The sequence below is a fragment of the Pollicipes pollicipes genome, unplaced genomic scaffold, assembly GCF_011947565.3.
Source record: "Pollicipes pollicipes isolate AB1234 unplaced genomic scaffold, Ppol_2.1 Scaffold_4881;HRSCAF=5763_pilon_pilon_pilon, whole genome shotgun sequence".
Taxonomy (NCBI): Eukaryota; Metazoa; Arthropoda; class Thecostraca; order Pollicipedomorpha; family Pollicipedidae; genus Pollicipes; species Pollicipes pollicipes.
In genome coordinates, this window is record NW_023596576.1 from 4173733 (window position 1) to 4180230 (window position 6498).

The 6498-nt window shown below is 69.0% G+C and overlaps 1 long non-coding RNA gene across 1 annotated transcript; it reads right to left on the reverse strand.

Moving 5' to 3' along the window:
• Nucleotides 1-684: 684 nt before the first annotated feature.
• LOC119101713 (uncharacterized) lies at nt 685-6190 on the reverse strand. Its single transcript, XR_005094604.1, has 3 exons — nt 6174-6190; nt 2395-2468; nt 685-763 (listed from the first exon to the last, which is right to left on the reverse strand). It is a non-coding gene; the product is annotated as an uncharacterized LOC119101713 (long non-coding RNA).
• Between the last annotated feature and the right edge of the window lie 308 nt (nt 6191-6498).

Consider the following 6498-nt stretch of genomic DNA (forward strand, 5'->3'; position numbering starts at 1 on the left):
TCGTCGTCGTCGTGACCGTCGTCGGGCTGGAGGTGCCGGGCACGGTGCGCGACGGCAGCGGCGGCGACTGCGTGACGCTCGGGTGCTGCGCGCTGCTGACGGCGCCGCGCGTCGGGCCGGCAGCCGGCGCCGCTTCCGCCGACGGCGGCCGCGCCTCCGCCGGCTCCGGCGGTGGCGAGTGAGCTGCCGCCGCCTCCTCTTCCTCCTCCTCCTCGGCAGCAGCCGGCGGCGACGGGGACAGCGCGGCTGCGGAGGAGGCCGCGTCGCCGGCCGAGTCGGCCGGAGTGTGTCTGCCGACGCGGGCCGGCAGCGGGACCGTACTGGCCAGCGGCACCCCGGCCGCCGTCTCGGGCGCCGCTGGACTGAGGCCCTCCTGCATGGTGTCGTTAAGCAGCTGCGTCTGCTGGGCCAGGTAGCCGCTCGGGTCGTCCAGGAAACTGGGCGTGCGCGGGTCGCCGGCGGCGGCGGCGGCGGCGGCCGGCAGCGGCGAGCCGATCAGCTGGCGCACGTCCACGTTGGGACAGGGCGAGCCGCGCCGACGGCCGCGGCCTGCCTGTCGCCGCCGCCGGCGCAGCTCGTCCCAGTGGGCGCGCAGCAGATGTGGAGGCGGCGGCGGCGGAGGCGGCGGAGGCGGCGGCGCCGGCAGCCGACAGGCGGCGCCCGCTGGCCAGCCAGGCGGCGCTGCCGGCACCACCTGCCGCGGCCCGGCCGGTAGCGGCGGCAGGCGCTGCTGCTGCTGCTGCATACCCATCTGCTCCATCGCCTGAGAAACGCAGCCTTTGTTAGTCACTGGTCCAAACGCTTGGATACATGCAGTCTGTCGGCATTCCGCTGACATTCTTCGGTAGTAATCTGCCGGTAAATGGGACGTAAAAATCCCGGCTAACCAGCTTTCGGTAATCTGATTATCGTGGCCTGTTGGGTCGAAGACAGCCGCTGAAGGTCAGTCGTAATCCCTTATCGCTCATAAATATCTGTCCTGAACGGATAAATTCGGCTCGGTGCCCATGTCACCATCAAAATCTTATTCAAGCCAAACAAAGAAACATCCGTCCGACTAAAGCCACATCTTTCTAAACAGTCCGGCAATTTACGTTACGTTCGCGAAACGGACGTCCTAGCGTTCGTTCAACAGCACAGAAATGGTTATGAAAGTAGTAAAACAACATGGGCGCAAAATGACGATTGCAGTCGACGCGCCCGAAAACACTAATAAACAACAATAATGGTAAAACAGCCCAGACACATTCGTTCCCAACCATTTCGAACGAATAGCTCCCATGGCCACAGAAAGCCTGCATAATTTGGGCCTCTTGTCGGCAAAACCTGGGTAACTCTCAGGTGCCAGTGGATGCCAATATCGCGATGCAGTTCTCGCAGGCGTCCCATGACACACCACGTCTGCAGTGGGTGGTACAGGAGCCCATGTCACGAGCTTGTGCGACGCCGCCCAGAACGACACACAACTCGGACCGGGACCATGGTCCGGGACCGGGACCGGGACCACGCGTCCGAGCATGACCTCCGGCAAGGTGTCACAATCCACGGCGTTTAAACCGAACGTCCAGCGCACGGCCATCACCAAGCTAGCAACGCTTCGCCTTTTGCGCCGCCACGCTGCGCTGTTACCGCCACGTTCGAGCGGAAGTCGCGCGCTGCCGCATGCAATAACATTATTTATTGTCTGCCGGCACGGTTAGCCGCCCACTCCGGAAAGCGACCCCCGGCAGCTCCTAACATCAGAGGCCCACACCCACGCTATCCCAGCCGCCGTCTGGTCACCGCGCCCCCAGCCTCCGGAGCGGGTCGGAACGTTCGAAGGAGGTCGGGGGGCCGACGGCGGCCGACAGGCAGCGGCGGCAGATGGCGCTAGCGGCGCGGCGCCGGGTCGGCACCTGGCGCCGGGGCCGCCGGCTGCGCCAGGCCGGCCGACAGCGGCGCGGCCGTCCATCATAAATCAGGCGGCGGGCAGCTTCATTAAGCGGCGACGGGACGTCATGGCGCCGTGTCGCGGCGGCCGCCAGGCGGGGCAGGCGGCCGGCCGCGAGCCGCCGCCCGCCGTAGCACCTGAGCCAGCGCCCACACCTGAGGCTCAAGCTGCACCGCCACGCCGGCACCGCACCTGACGGCCCATACCTGGAGGGGCGGCCACCGCAGCCGACGCAGCCGACGCAGCCGAAACCGCTCCCGACGTACGGCGGTGCATATGGCCGTCAGAGCCGCGAGCTGCCTGCGCGATCCGGAGCCGCCCCACGTGTCTGGGACCCGCCCAGGCTCGTAACTGGCTGCCCGACGGCACCGGGCGTCTCGTCCCTCCGCCCGGAGCGCGGCTCTCACTGCCAGACATCAGTCCTGCCGGCTCGCCTGGCCCAGCCGAGCGCCGACGCCTCTCACCTGCAGCATCTGCTCCCGGAAGAAGGGGTTGTTGTGCGGGTTACAGCGCTGCTCCTGGAAGGTGGGCGGCACATCTGCGGACACATCAGTAGGGGCGTCACGCACGAGACCGAGCTCGGACACCGGCGCGTCACGCACAACTCATACGCTTGTCAAAAGAAGCCGGATCAAGTGACTCACGCGTGCCAGGAAGCGAGTCACGGGCCAGTGAAGAAGGCACGGTGAGGTCACCCGGGGGCTCGCCGCGGCCGCCCGCGCTCTCCGCGGGAGTCAGACGGTAGGCACTGACGCGCCGCCGCCGCGTACGGCCCGGCGGGGCGCGGTGAGGCACGGCTCCGCAGGCGCCGCCGTGACGGCCCGGCAGCCGGGCCTGTCACACGGGCCGCCACACAGCCGTGCCGCCTATCGGGGCCACCCGCGCGCCCGCCCGCGACCTGCCGGTGCGCGGCACTCCTGCTGCCGCAGCGCGGGGGCTCCAGACGGCGGCGGCAGTCGGAGACGCCAGTGACGTGCGCTGTCAAAACGGGGCTTTGCGGCGCGGCGGCCGCTTCGCTGATTTGCCTACAGAGGCGACAAGGAGACCACGTCGTTTTAATCCGGCCGTTACCGATGGCTGAGCTCCGTGGCGGTGTGCGGCGGGCGGCGGATCACCGGGATCGGGTGGAGACCGCCCCGGCGCGTGTCAGCCTAGCCGGGCGAACGGCACGCCGGTGGCGGGCCCAAGGGGGCAAGCGAAGCGGTCCGCCAGCACGCCGTGGGCAGACGCCCACACTGCGACTACACTCCAAAGATCGGGCTGAGACAGACCCCCGCTCCAGGCAGCCACTGCCGGATCCGGAGACTGTCGAGAGACCGCCGGGACACCGCCCGGACATCGTCGCAACCGCATCAGGCGGCTATTGGTACACCGCCACAGGATCGTCGGGAGACAGGCAAGAGGTCGCAGCCACCGGGAGACCTCCGGGAGCTCGTCGGGAGCCTACGAAGACACGGTCGGACGCCGGCAGTGGCCGTTATCTGGCGTGGCATCGCCAACCCGGCAGCGCATTAACAGGCGGCGGCCGTGCGCGGCGGCCGCCGCCCGGCCGGCCGCCGTTTTTACCCGCGGCTTTTTGTGCGTGGCCGGCGGCGCTCTTATGACGGGCGCGGGTTTCAATCAATCGGCGGCGGCTGCCGACCGGCCGGGCGGCAGCCACCCGGGCGGCGGCGGCGGGTCGCGAGCGGCGACACAGCGGCCCGCACAGCGGCCGATGCGCCCGGGGCGGCGGCGGCGCCAGCCGCCCGGCCCGGGCCGTTACCGGCGCTGCGAGCGGCCGGCTCGGCGCGATGCTATCGGCTTCAATTAGCCGCCGAGTGGGCCTGTTACTGCGGAGGCGCAGCTGCCGCCGGAGCAGCTTGACAAAACACTGCCGGCCGCGACAAATGGCCGGCGCGTGGAGCGACGCCGCCGGCTCGTGCCCGCCCGGCAGCCGGCCCCCGGGTTCGACAGCCGACGGCCGCGGCCGTGGCGGGACGAGGCGCTGAGCTGTGTCCGCTTAGAGGCCGCCACTGGCACGACAGACCGTGACCAAGGACAGGTGCGAGCTGGTGCCCTCACCAGGCGTGAATGTGTCCGCCGCGAGGGCTAACTAGTCTCCTGGTGGCTCATTTGCCGTAAGTGGAGTCAGTGGCGATGTAGCGTGCCAAAAGAAATACGTGCAGAGTACGGAGAAGAGAACGCCATTTTTCGCCGACTAGACCTGCAAACGAATGAAGCGGTACCATTTAATGCATCAACGTAGTGTGGCGGACAACGGTGACGCTAACACAAAATGTCCCAATACAATGGTCCACCGCCAATCAAAAGCGCGGGAACCGCCCATGTACGACTCGGGTAACGGATTACGCCACGCAAACGACGCGGAAGCTAGTCCGCAAACGCTGCCGCACGATGCCTTCGTAACGGCAGTGAAAGGTGCAACAGCCTGCACCCGGACCTGTATGTGAAGTTGTGGTCGGGCGCGAGCCACACGGCGCGCACGGCGCTCACAGTCCCGCGCCGCTGCCGCGCGGTACGGCACGTGGTGGTGTTGGGGGGGGGGGGGGGGGGGGAGCGCGACCGACGGGTAAAGCATCCGAAGCGGCGGTGTTTGGCGGGCGTGAAGATCGCGATGCCGCGCCGCTGGTGACGTCCGGCCGCCGGTCGACGCCAGAGGCATGGCGTCAGAAGACGGCCGGCTGGACCCCCGGTGGCCCACACGCTGTCCCGCGCGTGACCGTCAGCTGTTGGATTGGCCCCGTGGCCCTCGCGCTGCTGGTGTAGCAATGACCATCCGACTTCTGGCAACCGGCCGGTGGCCGTCAAACTTCCACCGCTGGCCAGTGGTTGTCAAACATCTAGCGTCGGCCTGCGCCCGCAACACCTGCCGTATCCCAGCCAGCGGTCATCTGAGTGAGGGTGGCCGGCGGCGGCTGTCACACGGTCTTGGTTCAAACCGCGCCGGCGCGAAGTCGCCAATCGCTGACCCTTGCAGCCGCTACGCCCGCCAGCTACGCGACGCAGGACGCATCTCGGAGGAGCGGTTGCAGGTGTGCGTGTCTGTGCGTCTGTGAGTGCATTCCCAACAGACCGACGTGAGTGACTTGAACACGCCTGAGGCTCACCGCGACGGTGGCGAGAACGCGGCGCGGCAACGACACGGAAGCCAAAGTGAAGCGACCCGACCCAAACGGACCGGCTGCGGTAAGACGCACGCCGCCGGGAAGCACGCGCGACGTCGCACACCGCACGCACACCACCTCTCGAAGCTGGAGCATACGTCCCAACGCCTCACACCTCTGAAGCATTTCAGCCCATCTGCCGCTCACTTATGTGTCAGCTGCCAATCCGTTTACCGTCAAGACAAACAAACGGCGGCGTTCACCTCCTCAAGCCTCTCTCCGTCGCGCAAAAAGCGCTGCTCGCCGACGACGGCGCGGCGCGGCGCCCAGGCCCGCCGCTGCCCTCCCAAGGCCCCTCGCTGCCCTCGCGAGCCACCCGGACCCGCCGCGGCCCTCTGGGAGCCCAGTTCCGTCGCTGCTTTCTGGGAGCCACCCATGCCCGTCGCTGCCCTCTGGGAGCCACCCACGCCCGCCGCTGCCTTATGGGAGCCACCCAGACCGCAGCAGCCCTCTGGGAGCCACCCACGCCCGCCGCCGTCCTCTGGGAGCCCCCCCCCCCCCCACACCCGCCGCTGCCCTCTGGGAGCCACCCACGCCCGCCGCTGTCCTCTGGGAGCTCCCCACGCCCGCCGCTGCCCTCTGGGAGCCACCCATGCCCGCCGCTGCCCTATGGGAGCCACCCACGCCCGATGCTGCCCTATGGGAGCTCCCCCACGCCCCGCCGCTGCCCTCTGGGAGCCCCCCCACGCCCGCCGCTGCCCTCTGGGAGCCACTCATGCCCGCCGCTGTCCGCTGCGAGCCCAGACCGCCGGCCGGCCGCCGCTTTACTGCCGCTTGGTCGGCTGCCGATCCGGCGGCGTTTTTGCCGCCGCCGCCGCCGCCGCCGTCCAAACACGGGCTTTGTTCGGTCAGACCACGGCGCGAGTACCGCCGTCGCCGCCGCAGCAGCAGCATCTGTCAAACACACCGCGACGCCAGGTACTCCGCGCCGGCGGCCGCCACGCGCCGCGCTTTCACACACATGCGGCCGCCCCGCGCGCCGGCCGGCGCACCTGACGATCGATGGCGTCCCCTCCGGACCGGGGGGGGGGGGGGGGGCGTCACGGGCGCGTGACGGCCGCCGGCGCGAGGGAGCCCACCTTTGCGGGCGTCGGGCGCCGGAGCAGGGCCGGCTCGTTTCCGCCGGTGTTTTGCAGTAATTGGTGGCCTCGCGGGCTGTCGGAGCCGCCGGCGGTTGCTCCGAGGTCGGGTGATCACCTGTCGACGCAGGGGGCCGGTCAGCCGTGGCAGGCTGTCGTGACGGAGAGGGCCTCGGCACAAATGACGGCCGAGCGCGAGTTACACGGGGCCCGAGCGGAAAACGGACGTCAAAAAAAAAAAACGTCGGCCGTGCGGGCGTCAGAAACACGGAAGCGTCAGGACGTGGGCTGACCGTTGGTGGCGAGTGGTAGGAGTCATACCAGA